Below are 22,011 nucleotides of genomic sequence, written 5' to 3' on the forward strand. Positions count from 1 at the left end.
GGAACCCCAGTGTGGGTAAAATTGTAATATTTCCAGATTATCTCGCCTGGCTTTAGTACATCTGCATATCAGTGGGTGTTCAGAGGTGGAAAGAAGTATGGCTTTAGTGCATTTGCATCATTCCTCAGGGGTGGAGAGAAGTTCATCTTGGGTGGTTACCTGGGCAGCAGAGTCTGTGCCTGAGAGGTGAGGGAGAGGGCTGGTTTTGCGTCTGCTGGAGCAGGAAAGAGAGAAGGGCCCGGACTGCAGTTTGTAAGCAATAAACGGATTTTAAACTTTATTTCTCCCTTTGACTGATTTCGGTTTTAGAGGTATTTTGCCCTGGGATTTCCTCTCCCTGGACTAACACCCAGGAAGACAATACCAAGACATATAATAATTAAAATGACAAAGATTAAGAATAAGAAGAGAATAATGAAAGCAAGCAGAGAAAGAAAAAAGGTTACTTATAAGGAAAATCCTGTCAGGCTATCAGCAGACTTCTCAGTAGAAACTTTACAGGCCAGAAGGGAGTGGCATGAAATATTTAATGTACTGAAACAAGAAGGTCCTCCTAGCAAAAATTCTCTACCCAACAATATTATCATTCGAATTTGAAGCAGAGATTAAACAATTTCCAGATAAAGGAAGGCTCAAGGAATTTTTTTTAAGGTATCACTGATATACAATCTTATGAAGGTTTCACATGAGCAACACTGAGGTTACTACATTCACCCATATTATTAAGTCCCCCCGACACAACCTATTGCAGTCACTGCCCATCAGTGCAGTAAGATGCTATAGAGTCACTATTTGTCTTCTCTGTGCTATACTGCCTTCCCCATGGCCCCCCTACGTTATGTGTGCTAATCATAATGCTCCTTATTCCTTCCCACCCAACCCCCTCAGTCACTTTTCCTTTGGCAACTGTTAATCCATTCTTGGGTTCTGTGATTCTGCTGCTGTTTTGCTCCTTCAGTTTTTTCTTTGTTCTTATACTCCACAGATGAATGAAATCATTTGATACTTGTCTTTCTCCACGTGGCTTATTTCACTGGGCATAATACCCTCTAGCTCCATCCATGTTGTTGCAAATGGTAGGATTTGTTTTCCTCTTATGGTTGAATAATATTCCATTGTGTGTATGTACCACCTCTTCTTTATCCATTCATCTACTGATGGACACTTTGGTTGCTTCCATACCTTGGCTATTGTAAAAAGTGCTGTGATCAACATAGGAGTGCATATGTGTTTTTGAAAAAGGGATCTTGTTTTCTTCTGGTAAATTCCTAGGAGTGGAATTCCTAGGTCAAATGTATTTCTATTTTTAGTTTTTTGAAGAACCTCCATATTGCTTTCCACAATGGTTGAAATACTTTACATTCTCACCAATAGTGTAGGAGGGTTTCCCTTTTTCCATAACCTCACCAGCATTTGCTGTTTCTTGTCTTTTGGATGTTGGCCATCCTAACTTGTGTGAAGTGATATCTCATTTAATAACATTTCCCTAATAACTAACAACATGGGGCATCTCTTCATGTGTCTGTTGGCCATCCGAATTTCTCCTTTGGAGAAGTGTCTGTTCATATCCTCCACCCATTTTTAAATCAGGTTAGTTGCTTTTTGGGTGTTTAGGCATGTGAGTTCTTTATATGTTTTGGATGTTAATCCCTTGTCAGATTTGTCATTTATAAATATATTCTCCCATACTGTAGGATGCCTTTTTGTTCTACTGATGGTGTCTTTTGCTGTACAGAAACTTTTTGTTTGATGTAGTCCCATTTGTTCATATTGCTTTTGTTTCCCTTGCCTGAGGAGATGTGTTCAGAAAAAATTTTTTATGTTTATATTCAAGAGATTTTTGCCTATGTTTTCTTCTAAGAGTTTTATGGTTTCATGACTTACATTCAGGTCTTTGATCCATTTCGAGTTTACTTTTGTGTATGGGTTAGACAATAATCCAGTTTCTTTCTCTTGTGTGTAGCTATCTGGTTTTGCCAACACCAGTTGTTGAAGAGGCTGTCATTTTCATATTATATATCCGTGGTTCCTTCATCGCATATTGATTGTCCATAATATGTGAGTTTATGAAGGCTCTGGGAATTTATAACCACTAAATCAGTATTACAGGTTATGTTAAAGGGGCTGCTGTAGATGGAAATGTTCTTAAGGCTAAATAGTTTTCAGTGAAAATAACCCACAGTAAAGGTAGTAGACCAATTAATTACAAGCAAATAAGAAATTAAAACAAAACAAAAGTAGTAAAATCAACTGTACACAAAATCAGTCAAGGGATACATAAAAAGTAGATTATGACATCTAATAGATCAAGTGTGGGGGAAGAAGAAGAAAAAAGTACTTTTAGATTGTGTTTGAAATACAGCAATCATCAACTTAAGATAAATTGTTATACAGCCAGGAAGCTATCCTTGAATTTTATGGTAACCACAAACCTAAAGCCTGTAATAGATACACAAAAAATTAAAAAAGAGAAATCTAAGACCAACACTAAAGAAAACCACCAAATAACAAAAGAAGAGCATAAGAGAGGAAGAAAGGAACAGAGAGGAGCTATAAAAACAAACAGAAAACAATTAATAAGATGGCAATAAGTACATACCTATCAATAGTTACCTTAAAGGTACATGAACTGAATGCACTAATCAAAGACATAAATGACAGTATAGATAAAGAAACAAGACCCATCCATATGCTGCCTACAAGAGACCCATTTCAGAAGAAGACATACACAGACTAAAAGTGAAAGGATGGAAAAAGGTATTTCATGCAAATAGGGAGAAATAAGCAGAAGTAGCAGTACTTAAATCAGCAAAATAGATTTCAAAATAAAGAAAAAAACAAGTGACAAAGGACATTACACAATGATAATGGGATCAGTCTAACAAGAGGATATAAGTATTATAAATATCTATTTTACTTTTGTGTATGGAGTTAGACATATTTAGGTGCTCCAACATAGGAGCACCTAAATATGTAAAACAAATACTAACAGAATTAAAGGGGGAAATAGACTGCAAGACATTCATTTCAGGAGACTTTAACACACCACTCACATCAATAGACAAATCAACCTGACAGAAAACAAGTAAGGAAACAAGGCACTGAAAAACACATTCGATTAGATGGACTTAACAGATATCTATAGGACATTCCACCCAAAAGTAGCAGGATACACATTTTTCTCAAGGGTACATGAAACGTACTCCAGAATATTAGGCTACAAAAACAGCCTCAATAAATTCAAAAAGATTGAAATTGTACCAAGCAACTTCTCAGATCACAGTAGTTTGAAACTAGAAATAAATAATGCAAAGAAAACAAAAAAGCATATGAACACATGAAGGGTAAACAACATGCTTCTAAATAGTCAATGGATTAATGAACAAATTAAAAGAGAAATCAAACAATACATGAAAACAAATGAAAACAAAAATTCAACAGCCCAAAATCTCTGGGATGCTGCAAAGGCAGTTCTAAGAGGAAAGTACATAGCAATACAAGCCTACCTCAAGAAATAAGAACAATCCCAAATAAACAATCTATAGTTACAATTAAAGAAACTAGAAGAAAGAAAAACAAATGAAATCCAAATTTAGTAGAAGAAGGGACATAATAAAGATCAAAGCAGACATAAATAATATAGAGAAGAAAATAAAACAATAGAAAAAAATCAATGAAACAAAGAGCTGCTTCTTTGAGAAAGTTAATGAAATAGATTCCTAGCCAGACTTATCAAGAAAAAAAGAGAGAGAGCACAAATAAATAAAATAAAAAACAAAGGAGTAGTCACAACAGATACCACAGAAATACAAAGAATTATTGGAGAATACTATGAAAAATTATATGTCAATAAACTGGACAATCTAGAGGACAACATAGAGGAAATTTTAGGACAAATCCCTAGAAAAATGCAACCTTCCAAGTTTGACCAAGGAAGAAACAGAAAATCTGAACAGGCCAATCACCAGCAATGCAACAATGAGACAGGGACCACATGCGTTTAGACAGAGTAGGGTGAGGGCCTCTGGAAAAAAACAAAGCAAGATAACCATTGTGAGATTTGCTTTGGCCTGCTGTGGGGCCCAGATGATTTTTCTAACTTTACCCAAGTGCTGTTTTTCTTCCTCCAGCCCTAAACAAATGATTTTTGCAACTTGGGCAATGTAGCAAGCAAGCCCCAAACTACTGCAAGCCCAAAACAACATAGTAAAAAACAGGAAGGAGTCCGTCTTGTAACCCAATTCATTAAAAAACAAGACAATAACTCTGCCCACCTTGGGAGTAAAGCAGATAGGCTTGAGTGATATGCTTCCTTCCTCAGGGAGGAAATCAGAACAGTAAAATTCTTGTAAACAACCAGGAAGACTAATAAGAAACTTGGTGTTTCTTCAAAAGTATTTGAAACCACTTAGTAGGTGTACATCCCTAGCCCTCTCAACTGTCTATAAAACCCCTAGACAACCCAGCACCCCGGGACTCTCTTGTTCCCTCCTGGCTTGAGCCAGGAGCCTTGTCTTTTCTTCTCTCTAAATAGAGGCTTCTGCCTTGCTCGCCTACCTTGACTGTTTGAGAAATTCATTCTTCTTCTCTGTGAACAAGAACCCCGACATCAAAAGGAAGTAAGTGCATTATATATATATTTTAAAAGATGTAAAAATGGCGCCCCTCACAGTAGTCAAAAACTGGGGGCAAAATGTCTAACTGGAAAGTGAATAAACTGTGGAATATGCACACAGTGGAACACAATGAAGCAATTTTAAAAATGCACTACTGATACATAGAATGACACAAATAAATTTAAAAAAAAACATATAGTTGAGTGAAAGGAGCCAGACACAGAAGAATACACACTATGATTCCGTTTATATGAAGTTCAGGAACAGGCGAAATAGTAGCCAGAATGGTAGAGACCTCTGAGAAGGAGAGCACTGAATGGAAAAGCCACAATGAAACATCCTGCCTTACACATACCTGTTTATGTAGTTACATGGATGTACACAAATATAAAATTCACTGAGCTGTATGTTTAAGATTTATGCACTTCAGCATATGTAAATTATATGTCAATTTTTTAAATGAGAAAAAGAGGAGATAATGGGATAGATGAGTCTGGATCTCTGGGAAGTGATCTGAGCTGCAGATAGAAGTTTAAGATTTTCCTGCACAGAAAATATTTAATGTCATGGGTCTGTATAAGATCAAGTAGGAAGAGAATTTAGATAGAGGAGAGAACCCCAAGATTAAGTCCTAGGGAATGAGAGGTTGGGAAAAAGAAAATAAGTTAGCAAAAAAGACTGAGATCAAGAATGAGACAGGAACAGGAGAATACAGTCTCAGAGAAATGCTTTAAGGAGAATGTGTTGGTCAACTTTATGAAATGCTACTGAGAGCAGAGTGAAGGCAGAGATGACAGCCAGCCAGCTCTCGGGGAGACCCCTTCAATCTAACACAGTCCAGTTACCCCCAACTCCAGTCAGTCCTGACGCCACCAACTCACGCCTTCAACGTACAACCCACAAAACCTGAAACCTACTGCTCATTTAAAGAACAATAAAAAGTCTGCCTGAAAATCAGGTGTAAACTATTCTAAAAAAAATTTAAAGCTCACCATATTGATAAAACCACAAGACAATCTTACTTTAAAAAGACACACCAAAAAGAACATAAAACTAAAATCTTGCAACATTCTTTTGGGGGTTTTTTGAAGTTATTTTTTTAAAAGTTTTGCAGAACAGGCAATTTAGTGCCAGGAGCCTTTGCCTAGAGGACAACTAGAAAGGCGATATAAAATATTAAAAAATATCTGTTTGAAAGCATAGGAGAGTAAATAAGGCCATGAAGAATTATATGCCAAAATCCAGGAGAAAATGGAAAGATTAAATCCAGGTAGCTAAGCCTAGTATTTGGGGCCCTGCCAACTTTCCAATTTCAGAAGGTGCAGCTGAGAAACTGAACAGAGCTTTGGACAGAATGATCAGGGTTGTGGAGCTTGAATTCAGGGAAATCCTGAAGCTGTAGGTAGGGACACAAAGGGTCATTCTAAGGGTTGGGTTGGACAGACAGATCCTTCTAGGCACTAAAGCCCAATTCTGAATTATCTTAATTTGTGAATGGATTAAGTTGCTCTAAGACTGATAGTGCTTCTAGCCATCTGTCAGAAGCAAACATGTATTCTCTCTGGAGGAAATGAACATTATTTTAGGCTTGGAATTATCTCTATACTTTTTCACATACAACGATCACATTTCAAAAACAATAGCTAAGAAAACAAGGAGACAAATTGATGTATTCAAAAATCAGAGAAAAACAAAAATGAAACATGAGACCCAAAAGGTAACCAGCTAATGGAATTAACAGACATAGATTTTAAAATAGGAATCCTTACTATAGTCAAGGAAAAAAGACAACACAACCTTGGCAATGCACTGGAAACTATAGTACTGAAATAAATGGAAATTCTGGAACTGAAAAATATATCAATAAAAATTTAAGAACTCAATAAATAGATTTAACAAAAGATTGTTTAAATCAGACCATAGAAAAAGCACCATAAAAAAAGTTGGCTGCAGGTGGAGCCAAGATGGTGGTGTGAGTAGGACAGTGGGAATCTCCTCCCAAAAAAACATATATATTTTTGAAAATACAACAAATACAACTATTCCTAAAAGAGAGACCAGAAGATACAGGACAACAGCCAGACTACATCCACACCTGCGAGAACCCAGCCCCTCATGAAGGGGGTAAGATACAAGCTTCGGCCTGGCGAGACCCAAGCGCCCCTCACCCCAGCTTCCAGTGGGAGGAAAGAAGTTGGAGTGGGGAGGAACAGGGAGCCCAGGACTGCTGAACACCCAGCCTTAGCCATCCGCACCAGACCGCAGACATACAGTGCGAGGAGGGTGGGAAACTAGTGAAACAGGACAGTAAAACCTGCGAGCGGGTCCCATAGGACAAAGAAAAGTGAGTGCTTTTAGAAAGTCTTAAAGGGGCAGGGACTCCACAGCTGGATGGAAGCATCCCGGGATACTTAGCCCAGCAGCTGGGAGTCCCGGGGAACTCCGGGAGCCCTAATCCCCTGTGCAGCAGCACAGATCTGAGACCCCTCATGGTGATAAACAGCCCCCTGCCCATTCCTCCTACGGCGTGGCCCTGCCATAGCAGAGCAGCAGCCTGAGGCTGGCCACGTTCAGAGCAAGGGAGCTTCCTCCATAGCAGCTGGACCAGAATCAAAGACCCAGTCTACACTCAACTGCCCAACACAAGCTGCTAGGGGTCACCATTGTCCCAGGAAAGAAAGGCCAGGAGCAAGCGGAAAGGGTCTTGGTTCTCCCAGCTGACAGACGAGCCAACAGCATATCACTGCATCTATCGACATGAAAAGGCAGAAAAATTTGATCCAGACCAGACTATCCCAGACATCCTCCACATCCTCCTCTGAGAAGGAATCTGGGGAGATAGATATAACCAATCTTCCTGAAAAAGAATTCCAAATAAAAGTCATGACCATGCTGATGGACTTGCAGAGAAATATGCAAGAATTAAGGAGGGAGAATACAGAAATACAACAATTGCTGGAAGGACTTCTAAGCAGAATAGACGAGATGCAACAGACCATTAATGGACTAGAAATCAGAGAACAGGAACGCAGAGAGGCCGATGCAGAGAGAGATAAAAGGATCTCCAGGAATGAAAGAATATTAAGAGAACTGTGTGACCAATTAAATGGAATGATATTCACATTATAGGAGTACCAGAAGAAGAAGAGAGAGAAAAACAGATAGAAAATGTCTTTGAAGAAATAATTGCTGAAAACTTCCCCTAACTGGGGGAGGAAATGGCTTCTCAACCACGGAAGCACACAGAACTCCCATGACAAGGGACCCAAGGAGGACAACACCAAGACACATAATAATTAAAATGGTAAAGATGAAAGACAAGGACAGAGTATTAAAGGCAACCAGAAAGAAAAAAAAAGGTCACCTACAAAGGAAAACCCATCAGGCTATCATCAGACTTCTCAACAGAAACCTTACAGGCCAGAAGAGAATGGCATGATATATTTAATGCAATGAAACAGAAGGGCCTTGAACCAAGAAGACTGTATCCAGCACAATTATCATTTAAATATGAAGGAGGGATTAAACAATTCCCAGACAAGCAAAAGTTGAGGGAATTTGGCTCCCACAAACCACCTTTACAGGGTATCTTAGAGGGACTGCTCTAGATGGGAGCATTCCTAAAAAGAGCACAGAACAAAACACACAACATATGAAGAATGGAGGAGGAGGAATAAGAAGGGAGAGAAGAAAAGAATCACCAGACAGTGTTTATAATAGCTCAATAAGCAAGTTAAGTTAGACAGTAAAATAGTAAAGAAGCTAACCTTGAACCTTTGGCAACCACAAACTTAAACCATGTAATGGCAATAAGTACATATCTTTCAATAATCACCCTAAATGTTAATGGACTAAATGCACCAATCAAAAGATACAGAGTAATAGAATGCATAAAAAAGCAAGACCCATGTATATGCTGCTTACAAGAGACTCACTTCAAACCCAAAGATATGCACAGATGAAAAGTGAAGGGATGGAAAAAGATATTTCATGCACACAACAGGGAGAAAAAAGCAGGTGCTGCAGTACTAGTATCAGACAAAGTAGACTTCAAAACAAAGAAAGTAACAAGAGATAAAGAAGGACATTACATAACGATAAAGGGCTCAGTCCAACAAGAGGATATAATCATTATAAATATATATGCACCCGATACAGGAGCACCAACATATGTGAAACAAATACTAACAGAATTAAAGGAGGAAATAGAATGCAATGCATTCATTTTGGGAGACTTCAACACACCACTCACTCCAAAGGACAGATCCACCAGATAGGAAATAAGTAAGGACACAGAGGCACTGAACAACACAGTAGAACAGATGGACCTAATAGACATCTACAGAACTCTACATCCAAGAGCAACAGCATACACATTCATCTCAAGTGCACATGGAACATTCTCCAGAATAGACCACATACTAGGCCACAAAAAGAGCCTCAGTAAATTAAAAAAGATTGAAATCCTACCAACCAACTTTTCAGACCACAAAGGTATAAAACTAGAAATAAATTGTACAAAGAAAGCAAAAAGGCTCACAAACACATGGAGGCTTAACAACATGCTCCTAAATAATCAATGGATCAATGACCAAATTAAAATGGAGATCCAGCAATACATGGAAACAAATGACAACAACAACACAAAGCCCCAACTTCTGTGGGACGCAGCAAAAGCAGTCTTAAGAGGAAAGTAAATACCAATCCAGGCATATTTAAAGAAGGAAGAACAATCCCAAATGAATAGTTTACTGTCATAATTATTGAAATTGGAAAAAGAAGAACAAATGAGGCCTGAAGTCAGCAGAAGGAGGGACATAATAAAGATCAGAGAAGAAGTAAATAAAATTGAGAAGAATAAAACAATAGAAAAAATCAATGAAACCTAGAGCTGGTTCTTCGAGAAAATAAATAAAATAGATAAGCCTCTAGCCAGACTTATTAAGAGAAGAAGAGAATCAACACACATCAACAGAATCAGAAATGAGAAAGGAAAAATCACGATGGATCCCACAGAAATACAAAGAATTATTAGAGAGTACTATGAAAACCTATATGCCAACAAGCTAAGAAACCTAGGAGAAATGGACAACTTCCTAGAAAAATACAACCTTCCAAGACTGACCCAGAAAGAAACAGAAAATCTAAACAGACCAATTACCAGCAACGAAATTGAAGCAGTAATCAAAACACTATCAAATAACAAAACCGGGGCGGAGCCAAGATGGCGGCGTGAGTAGAGCAGTGGAAATCTCCTCCCAAAAACACATAGAGCTATGAAAATATAACAAAGAAAAATCTTCCTAAAATAGAGACCACAGGACACAGGACAACATCCAGACCACATCCACACCTGCAAGAACCCAGCGCCTTGTGAAGGGGGTAAGATACAAGCCCCAGCCCGGCGGGACCCGAGCGCCCCTCCCCCCCGGCTCCCGGCGGGTGGAGAGAAACTGGAGCGGTTTTTTTTTTTTTTTTTTTGGCGAGCGCTTTTTGGAAGCCTTAGAGGGACGGGCCCCCGTTGCTGGGGAGGCAGGGTGGCGGGACCGGTGAGGAGGTGCCTGGGAACGGCGCCGGAGGACAAAGAATATCCCGCGTTTCTCCCTGCGAGACCTGGGGGCGGGTGCCTGAGACCGGTGCCTGAGGACAGAGGAGGTCGCGTGTTTTTCCCCTTTTTTTTTTTTCTCTTTTTGGCGAGCGCTTTTTGGAAGCCTTGAAGGGACGGGGACCCCAGTGCTAGGGAGGCACGGTGGCGGGACTGGTGAGCGGGTGGCTGGGACCGGCGCCTGAGGACAAAGAATATCCCCCGTTTTTCCCTGCGGGACCGGTGGGCGGGTGCCTGAGACCGGCACTTGAGGACAGAGGAAATCGCGCGTTTTTCCCCTTTTTTTTTTCTCTTTTCTGCGAGTGCTTTTTGGAAGCCTAAAAGGGACAGGGACCCCGGTGCTAGGGAGGCAGGGCGGCGGGACTGGTGAGCGGGTGCCTGGGACCGGCACCTGAGGACAAAGAATATCCCGCATTTTTCCCTGTGGGACCGGTGGGTGGGTGCCTGAGACCAGCACCTGAGGATGGAAGAAATTGCGCGTTTTTCCCCTTTTTTTTCTCTCTTTTTGCCGAGTGCTTTTTGGAAGCCTTGAAGGGACAGGGACCCCGGTGCTAGGGAGGCAGGGCGGCGGGACTGGTGAGCGGGTGCGTGGGACCAGTGCCTGAGGACAAAGAATATTGAGCGTTCCTTCCCTGCGGGACCGGTGGGTGGGTGCTTTTTGGAAGCCTTGAAAGGACAGGGACCCTGGTGCTAGGGAGACAGGGCAGCAGGACCAGTGAGCGGGTGCCTGGAACCGGCACCTGAGGACAAAAAAAAAAAAAAAAAAAAAATCGCTTGTTTTTTCCTTTTTTTTCCTTTTTTTTTTCTCTTTCTTTCTGTTCCCTCTCTCATTGTTGCTGTTGTTGTTTTGGTTTGGAAAGTGCTTTTTGGAAATCTTAAAGGGGCAGGACAGGTCACTTAGACCAGAAGCAGGGAATCTGGGGATCTCTGGGCACTCTAACCCCCTGGGCAGCAGGGAGCACAGAGGCCCCTTACGGAGATAAATAGTCTCCTGGCTGCTCCCCCTCCAACGGGGCTCCACCATTTTGGAGGAACAGCCCCAGCCAGGCCAAGCCCACAGCAACAGCGGAGATAAACCCCAAAGCAACTGGGCAGGAAGCAGAAGCCCTGTCTGCGCACAGCTGCCCAGCACAAGCCACTAGAGGTCGCTATTCTCCCAGGAAAAGGCTACAAACCAACAAGAAGGGAAGCTCTTCCAGCGGTCACTTGTACCAGCTCTGCAAACTATCTCTATCACCATGAAAAGGCAAAACTACAGGCAGACAAAGATCACAGAGACAACACCTGAGAAGGAGACAGACCTAACTAGTCCTCCTGAAAAAGAATTCAAAATAAAAATCATGAACATGCTGACAGAGATGCAGAAAAAAATGCAAGAGCAATGGGATGAGATGCAGAGAAAAATGCAAGAGCAGTGGGATGAAGTCCGGAAGGAGATCACAGATGTCAGGAAAGAGATCACAGAAGTGAAACAATCCCTGGAAGGATTTATAAGCAGAATGGATAAGATGCAAGAGGCCATTGAAGGAATAGAAGCCAGAGAACAGGAACGTATAGAAGCTGACATAGAGAGAGATAAAAGGATCTCCAGGAATGAAACAACACTAAGAGAAATATGTGACCAATACAAAAGGAAAAACATTCGTATTATAGGGATACTAGAAGAGGAAGAAAGAGGAAAAGGGATAGAAAGTGTCTTTGAAGAAATAATTGCTGAAAACTTCCCCAAACTGGGGGAGGAAATAATCGAACAGACCATGGAATTATACAGAACCCCCAACAGAAAGGATCCAAGGAGGACAACACCAAGACACATAATAATTAAAATGGCAAGGATCAAGGACAAGGAAAGAGTTTTAAAGGCAGCTAGAGAGAAAAAGGTCACCTATAAAGGAAAACCAATCAGGCTAACATCAGACTTCTCAACAGAAACCCTACAGGCCAGAAGAGAATGGCATGATATACTTAATGCAATGAAACAGAAGGGCCTTGAACCAAGGATACTGTATCCAGCACGACTATCATTTAAATATGATGGTGGGATCAAACAATTCCCAGACAAGCAAAAGCTGAGGGAATTTGCTTCCCACAAACCACCTCTACAGGGCATCCTACAGGGACTGCTCTAGATGGGAGCACCCCTAAAAAGAGCACAGAACAAAACACACAACATATGAAGAATGGAGGAGGAGGAATAAGAAGGGAGAGAAGAAAAGACTCTCCAGACAGTGTATATAACAGCTCAATAAGCGAGCTAAGTTAGGCAGTAAGATACTAAAGAAGCTAACCTTGAACCTTTGGTAACCACGAATCTAAAGCCTGCAATGGCAATAAGTACATATCTTTCAATAGTCACCCTAAATGTAAATGGACTTAATGCACCAATCAAAAGACATAGAGTAATAGAATGGATAAAAAAGCAAGACCCATCTATATGCTGCTTACAAGAAACTCACCTTAAACCCAAAGATAAGCATAGACTAAAAGTCAAGGGATGGAAAAACATATTTCAGGCAAACAACAGTGAGAAGAAAGCAGGGGTTGCAGTACTAATATCAGACAAAATAGACTTCAAAACAAAGAAAGTAACAAGAGATAAAGAAGGACACGACATAATGATAAAGGGCTTAGTCCAACAAGAGGATATAACCATTCTAAATATATATGCACCCAATACAGGAGCACCAGCATATGTGAAGCACATACTAACAGAACTAAAGAGGGAAATAGACTGCAATGCATTCATTGTAGGAGACTTCAACACACCACTCACCCCAAAGGATAGATCCACCGGGCAGAAAATAAGTAAAGACACACAGGCACTGAACAACACACTAGAACAGATGGACCTAATAGACATCTATAGAACTTTACATCCAAAAGCAACAGGATATACATTCTTCTCAAGTGCACATGGAACATTCTCCAGAATAGACCACATACTAGCTCACAAAAAGAGCCTCAGTAAATTCCACAATATTGAAATTCTACCAACCAATTTTTCAGACCACAAAGGTATGAAAGTAGAAATAAATTCTACAAAGAAAACAAAAAGGCTCACAAACACATGGAGGCTTAACAACATGCTACTAAATAATCAATGGATCAATGAACAAATCAAAATAGAGATCAAGGAATATATAGAAACAAATGACAACAACAATACTAAGCCCCAACTTCTGTGGGATGCAGCGAAAGCAGTCTTAAGAGGAAAGTATATAGCAATCCAGGCACACTTGAAGAAGGAAGAACAATCCCAAATGAATAGTCTAACATCACAATTATTAAAACTGGAAAAAGAAGAACAAATGAGGCCTAAAGTCAGCAGAAGGAGGGACATAATAAAGATCAGAGAAGAAATAAACAAAATTGAGAAGAATAAAACAATAGCAAAAATCAACGAAACCAAGAGCTGGTTCTTTGAGAAAATAAACAAAATAGATAAGCCTCTAGCCCAACTTATTAAGAGAAAAAGAGAGTCAACACAAATCAACATAATCAGAAATGAGAATGGAAAAATCACGACAGACTCCACAGAAATACAAAGAATTATTAAAGACTACTATGAAAACCTATATGCCAACAAGCTGGAAAACCTAGAAGAAATGGACAACTTCCTAGAAAAATACAACCTCCCAAGACTGACCAAGGAAGAAACACAAAAGTTAAACAAACCAATTACAAGCAAAGAAATTGAAACAGTAATCAAAAAACTACCCAAGAACAAAACCCCGGGGCCGGACGGATTTACCTCAGAATTTTATCAGACACACAGAGAAGCCATAATACCCATTCTCCTTAAAGTGTTCCACAAAATAGAAGAAGAGGGAATACTCCCAAACTCATTCTATGAAGCCAACATCACCCTAATACCAAAACCAGGAAAAGACCCCACCAAAAAAGAAAATTACAGACCAATATCCCTGATGAATGTAGATGCAAAAATACTCAATAAAATATTAGCAAACAGAATTCAACAGTATATCAAAAGGATCATACACCATGACCAAGTGGGGTTCATCCCAGGGATGCAAGGATGGTACAACATTCGAAAATCCATCAACATCATCCACCACATCAACAAAAAGAAAGACAAAAACCACATGATCATCTCCATAGATGCTGAAAAAGCATTTGACAAAATTCAACATCCATTCATGATAAAAACTCTCAGCAAAATGGGAATAGAGGGCAAGTACCTCAACATAATAAAGGCCATATATGACAAACCCACAGCCAGCATTATACTGAACAGCGAGAAGCTGAAAGCATTTCCACTGAGATCGGGAACCAGACAGGGATGCCCACTCTCCCCACTGTTATTTAACATAGTACTGGAGGTCCTAGCCATGGCAATCAGACAAAACAAAGAAATACAAGGAATCCAGATTGGTAAAGAAGAAGTTAAACTGTCACTATTTGCAGATGATATGATACTGTACATAAAAAACCCTAAAGACTCCACTCCAAAACTACTAGAACTGATATCGGAATACAGCAAAGTTGCAGGATACAAAATCAACACACAGAAATCTGTAGCTTTCCTATACACTAACAACGAATCAATAGAAAGAGATATCAGGAAAACAATTCCATTCACCATTGCATCAAAAAGAATAAAATACCTAGGAATAAACCTAACCAAAGAAGTGAAAGACTTATACTCTGAAAACTACAAGTCACTCTTAAGAGAAATTAAAGGGGACACTAATAAATGGAAACTCATCCCATGCTCATGGCTAGGAAGAATTAATATCGTCAAAATGGCTATCCTGCCGAAAGCAATATACAAATTTGATGCAATCCCTCTCAAATTACCAGCAACATTCTTCAATGAATTGGAACAAATAATTCAAAAATTCATATGGAAACACCAAAGACCCCGAATAGCCAAAGCAATCCTGAAAAAGAAGAATAAAGTAGGGGGGATCTCACTCCCCAACTTCAAGCTCTACTACAAAGCCATAGTAATCAAGACAATTTGGTACTGGCACAAGAACAGAGCCACAGACCAGTGGAACAGATTAGAGACCCCAGAAATTAACCCAAACATATATGGTCAATTAATATTTGATAAAGGAGCCATGGACATACAATGGCAAAATGACAGTCTCTTCAACAGATGGTGCTGGCAAAACTGGACAGCTACATGTAGGAGAATGAAACTGGACCATTGTCTAACCCCATATACAAAGGTAAACTCAAAATGGATCAAAGACCTGAATGTAAGTCACGAAACCATTAAACTCTTGGAAAAAAACATAGGCAAAAACCTCTTAGACATAAACATGAGTGATCTCTTCTTGAACATATCTCCCCGGGCAAGGAAAACAACAGCAAAAATGAGCAAGTGGGACTACATTAAGCTGAAAAGCTTCTGTACAGCAAAAGACACCATCAATAGAACAAAAAGGAACCCTACAGTATGGGAGAATATATTTGAAAATGACAGATCTGATAAAGGCTTGACGTCCAGAATATATAAAGAGCTCACACGCCTCAACAAACAAAAAACAAATAACCCAATTAAAAAATGGGCAGAGGAACTGAACAGACAGTTCTCCAAAAAAGAAATACAGATGGCCAAGAGACACATGAAAAGATGCTCCACATCGCTAATTATCAGAGAAATGCAAATTAAAACTACAATGAGGTATCACCTCACACCAGTAAGGATAGCTGCCATCCAAAAGACAAACAACAACAAATGTTGGCGAGGCTGTGGAGAAAGGGGAACCCTCCTACACTGCTGGTGGGAATGTAAATTAGTTCAACCATTGTGGAAAGCAGTATGGAGGTGCATCAAAATGCTCAAAACAGACCTACCATTTGACCCAGGAATTCCACTCCTAGGAATTTACCCTAAGAACGCAGCAATCAAGTTTGAGAAAGACAGATGCACTCCTATGTTTATCGCAGCACTATTTACAATAGCCAAGAATTGGAAGCAACCTAAATGTCCATCTGTAGATGAATGGATAAAGAAGATGTGGTACATATACACAATGGAATACTACTCAGCCATAAGAAGTGGAAAAATCCAACCATTTGCAGCAACATGGATGGAGCTGGAGAGTATTATGCTCAGTGAAATAAGCCAAGCGGAGAAAGAGAAATACCAAATGATTTCACTCATCTGAGGAGTATAGGAACAAAGGAAAAACTGAAGGAACAAAACAGCAGCAGAATTACAGAACCCAAAAATGGACTAACAGGTACCAAAGGGAAAGGAACTGGGGAGGATGGGTGGGCAGGGAGGGATAAGGGGGGGGGAAGAAGAAGGGGGGTATTAAGATTAGCATGCATGGGGGGGAGGGAGAAAGGGGAGGGTGGGCTGCACAACACAGAGAGGACAAGTAGTGACTCTACCACATTTTGCTAAGCTGATGGACAGTAACCGTAATGTGGTTGTTAGGGGGGACCTGATATAGGGGAGAGCATAGTAAACATAGTATTCTTCAGGTAAGTGTAGATTAAAAATTTAAAAAAAAAAAGAAAGAAAGAAAGAAAAGGGGGATTACTCCTTAACAGGATAAAACTATTGGTAAATCAAAGATCAATGCATGCTTTAAATATCCTTAATGTTGATCACTTAAAGGGTGTCAGATGATCAGCTATGGAGGTACTCTTTTCTGATAATATTCCTTTATCTTAATTAAAAAAAAAAAAAAAAGCAGTTACTGTGTGCTGACCTCCAATGAGTTCTGCTCAGTGGTATAGAGGGCATGTCAAAGTGTGGGCAAAGGGTCTGTTTGTTTCTACGCAGAAGATCAAGGCCTAGCTTGGATACCCAGAAAATGAACTAAGATATGATATGAGGAGGAGCTTCCGGCATCAGCACTCTCTGGAGGACTCGTGCCGGGGGATGATCATCAAAAAGCCTCCACAGGGATCCGGACGATGCTGCGGTTGTGGCTGCATCCAGCCCACTGTCTCCTGGACTTGCCATAAGAAGGAGGAGGGAGATGTCTAGGCTGGCATGTGCATACAGTGAGACAACGAATTTGACTGGATCTGTACTGTTGGAACTCAACCAGGAGTTGGGAGGGGTGCAAGTTGTAGCACCCCAAAATCTCATGACTATAGACTATCTATGGTTAAAAGAACATATGGGATGTGAACAGATCCCAGAAATGGGCTGCTTTAATTTGTCTGATGGTTCAAGTACAGTTGGAAAATATCCATCATATCATAGATAAATTTTCACAAATGCCTAGGGTGCCTAAATGGTTTTCTTGGCTTCACTGGAGATGGCTGGTAATTATAGATTTGCTTTGTTTATGTCACCGTATTCCTATTATGTTAATATGTGTGTGCAAATTAGTTAGTAGTTTAAAACCTATACATACTTAAGGTACTATACAAGAAGATATGTCAAAGAAATAATCAATCCTCCCAAGTTTCCTTCATATGCTACATCTATAGCTTTTCTTCTTCCTTCCTAATTACAAACCTTAAATAGAATTCGTGCCTCATATCGAATTTACCGAGTATCATAATTCCTCCAGGTGGTAAAGATACCTCGAGACAAGTGCTGGGCATAGAAGCCACAGGGCATAAATCTGCAAAGAAGTAAAAAGCTAACCTTTGCAAACAATATGGCTTCTCTCTCACTTACCAACTTTACATTTCCCTGTATGGCCCTGGAAGATGACTGGTTAGCCAGAGACGGGTAAGATTCCTCAAGGGAGGAACAACCTAAGACAGGCACAGTCGCAGGGGGGCCATCAGGTGAGAATTTGGGGATCAACAGAGGTGAGGCTCAGAACCTCACCCCCCCTGCTTTGAGAGAAATCTTCTGCATCCGTGGATGTCTTGCTGCCCTTGTCTAGCCTGGATTAATACTTAGTCCATAGGCACACACCTGATCATCTGATCATCTACATTTGCCTTCTTACAGCACTAAACTATGTTTTCTACCTTTATCTTGCATCTACCTACCACTTCAGCATTTTATTAAAAATAAAAATAATAATAATAATAGGAGAAATGTGGGATCAACATATAAATCAAGTACAAAAATCAAATGAATATTCATCTTTGACCTGATGGTTTATAGGTCATATTGCATGATCAAAACCGAAAGTTTCTGTGATGAATGCCCTTGTACTGTTCACCATGTAAGAATTTATTCACTCTGTAAGAATTCGTTCACCATGTAAGAACTTGTTCGTTATGCTTCAGAAGATTGGAGACTGACGAGAATTAGGCTTGAGATGGATTAATGATTGTACATTGAGCATTGACCCCCCCTATACTGAATTTTATTGTTGTTAACAACCATTTGATCAATAAATATGAGAGATGCCCTCTCAAAAAAAAAAAAAAAAAGAAAAGAAAAGAAATAAAATGGAATAATAAGAGAGAAAAAAAAAAAATAACAAAACCTCCGGGCCAGATGGATTTACCTCGGAATTTTATCAGACATACAGAGAAGACATAATACCCATTATCCTTAAAGTCTTCCAAAAAATAGTAGAGGAGGGAATACTCCCAAACTCATTCTATGAAGCCAACATCACCCTAATACCAAAACCAGGCAAAGACCCCACCAAAAAAGAAAACTACAGACCAATATCCCTGATGAACGTAGATGCAAAAATACTCAACAAAATATTAGCAAACCGAATTCAAAAATACATCAGAAGGATCATACACCACGACCAAGTGGGATTCATCCCAGGGATGCAAGGATGGTACAACATTTGAATATCCATCAACATCATCCACCACATCAATAAAAAGAGGGACAAAAACCACATGATCATCTCCACAGATGCTGAAAAAGCATTTGACAAAATTCAACACCCATTCATGATAAAAACTCTCAACAAAATGGGTATAGAGGGCAAGTACCTCAACATAATAAAGGCCATATATGATAAACCCACAGCCAACATCATACTGAACACCGAAAAACTGAAAGCTTTTCCTCTGCAATCGGGAACAAGACAGGGATGCCCACTCTCCCCACTGTTATTCAACATAGTACTGGAGGTCCTAGCCACAGCAATTAGACAAAACAAAGAAATACAAGGAATCCAGATTGGTAAAGAAGAGGTCAAACTGTCACTATTTGCATATGATATGATATTGTACATAAAAACCATAAAGACACCACTCCGAAACTACTAGAGCTAATATCGGAATTCAGCAAAGTTGCAGGATACAAAATTAACACACAGAAATCTGTGGCTTTCGTATACACTAACAATAAACTAATAGAAAGAGAAATCAGGAAGACAATTCCATTGACAATATAGCATCAAAAAGAATAAAATACCTAGGAATAAACCTAACCAAGGAAGTGAAAGACCTATACCCTGAAAACTACAAGACACTCTTAAGAGAAATTAAAGAGGTCACTAACAAATGGAAACTCATACCATGCTCCTGGCTATGAAGAATTAATATTGTCAAAATGGCCATCCTGCCCAAAGCAATACACAGATTTGATGCAATCCCTATCAAACTACCAACAGCATTCTTCAATGAACTGGAACAAATAGTTCAAAAATTCATATGGAAACACCAAAGACCCCAAATAGCTAAAGCAATCCTGAGAAGGAAGAATAAAGTGGGGGTGGGTGGGGGGATCTCACTCCCCAACTTCAAGCTCTACTACAAAGCCACAGTAATCAAGACAATTTGGTACTCACACAGGAACAGAGCCACAGACCAATGGAACAGAATAGAGACTCCAAACATTAACCCAAACATATATGGTCAACTAATGTTCAATAAAGGGGCAATGGACATACAATGGGGAAATGACAGTCTCTTCAACAGATGGTGCTGGCAAAACTGGACAGCTACATGTAAGAGAATGAAACTGGATCACTGTCTAACCCCATACACAAAAGTAAATTCGAAATGGATCAAAGACTTGAATGTAAGTCATGAAACCATAAAACTCTTAGAAAAAAACATAGGCAAAAATCTCTTAGACATAAACATGAGTGACCTCTTCTTGAACATATCTCCCCAGGCAAGGGAAACAAAAGCAAAAATGAACAAGTGGGACTATATCAAACTGAAAAGCTTCTGTACAACAAAGGACACCATCAATAGAACAAAAAGGTATCCTACAGTATTGGAGAATATATTCATAAATGACAGATCCCATAAAGGGTTGACATCCAAAATATATAAAGAGTTCACACACCTCAACAAACAAAAAGCAAATAATTCAATTAAAAAATGGGCAGAGGAGCTGAATAGACAGTTGTACAATGAAGAAATTCAGATAGCCAACAGACAGACACATGAAAAGATGCTCCACATTGCTTGGCATCAGAGAAATGCAAATTAAAACCACTATGAGATATCATCTCACACCAGTAAGGATGGCTACCATCCAAAAGACAAACAACAACAAATGTTGATGAGGTTGTGGAGAAAGGGGAACCCTCCTACACTGATGGTGGGAATGTAAACCCACCATCAACCATTGTGGAAAGCAGTATGGAGGTTCCTCAAAATGCTCAAAATAGAAATACCATTTGACCCAGGAATTCCACTTCTAGGAATTTACCCTAAGAATGCAGCAGTCCAGTTTGAAAAAGACAGATGCACTCCTATGTTTATCGCTGCACTATTTACAATAGCCAAGATATGGAAGCAACCTAAATGTCCATCAGTAGATGAATGGATAAAGAAGATGTGGTACATATACACAATGGAATATTATTCAGCCATAAGAAGAAAACAGATCCTACCAGAAAGACAAGTACCAAATGATTTCACTCATATGTAGAGTATAAGAACAAAAGAAAACTGAAGGAACAAAACAGCAGCAGAAGCACAGAACCCAAGAATGGACTAACAGTTACCAAAGGGAAAGGGACTGGGGAGGACGGGTGGGAAGGTAGGGATAAGGGTGGGAAAAAAGAAAGGGGCATTACGATTAACATGTATAGTGTGGGGGCGGGGCACGGGGAGGGCTGTGCAACACAGAAAAGACAAGTCATGATTTTACAGCATCTTACTATGTTGATGGACAGTGACTGTGAATGGGTATGTGGGGGGGACTTGGTGAAGGGGGGAACCTAGTACACATAGTGTTCTTCATGTAATTGTAGATTAATGATAGCAAAAAAATCGGTAATTGGGCCTCATTAAAATTAAGACCTTCTGTTGATCAAAACATTTCATTAAAGTGAAAAGATAAGCTAGAAAGTGTTCATCAATAAATAAGAAAAAGACAACCCAGTAGAAAGTGGGTAAAATACTTGAATAGGCACATCACACAGTTGACTAATCAACAGATCCAAATGACTAATCAATTGATTATCCAAATGACTAATCAAAAGAAATGATGAGTAAATTAAAAAATGTAACAGACCTGTCCTTCATATTTCTGAAGCATGTGAATACTACAAATGATAATTAACTTTTTAAAAATGCTTTTAAGACTAAAGCAAGTAAGATGGTATAAGAACATAACCAATTAATAGTAGTTACCTTTAAAAGGTGAAATATTATGGGATATCTTTCATTTTTTATACAGCACATTTCTGAATTTTAAAAAAGTCACTATTTTATTTACTTTTGTTTTTAATGGATAAATTCATATGGTTCAAAAAGCAATGTATTATAATATATACATTGAGAAATCTCTCACCCTGTCTCTGTCTGTCCTTCCCTCTATCCCTCAGGAAGCCATGCTTATTAGTTTTTTTTTGTATCTTAAGAGTTTATGGGAAACAAAGGATCATATAATCTTATTGTCCTTTCCTACACAAAAGGCATACTTTATATGCTGTTCTGGACCTGGCCTTTTTTGACTTA

General features: G+C 39.5%; 1 long non-coding RNA gene across 1 annotated transcript in view; it reads left to right on the plus strand.

Moving 5' to 3' along the window:
• Positions 1-22,011, plus strand: part of LOC140849887 (uncharacterized) — a 34,614-nt gene that overhangs the window by 11,583 nt on the left and 1,020 nt on the right. The gene's annotated exons all lie outside the window — the stretch shown is intronic.

This window comes from Manis javanica, chromosome 1 (assembly GCF_040802235.1).
Source record: "Manis javanica isolate MJ-LG chromosome 1, MJ_LKY, whole genome shotgun sequence".
Taxonomy (NCBI): Eukaryota; Metazoa; Chordata; class Mammalia; order Pholidota; family Manidae; genus Manis; species Manis javanica.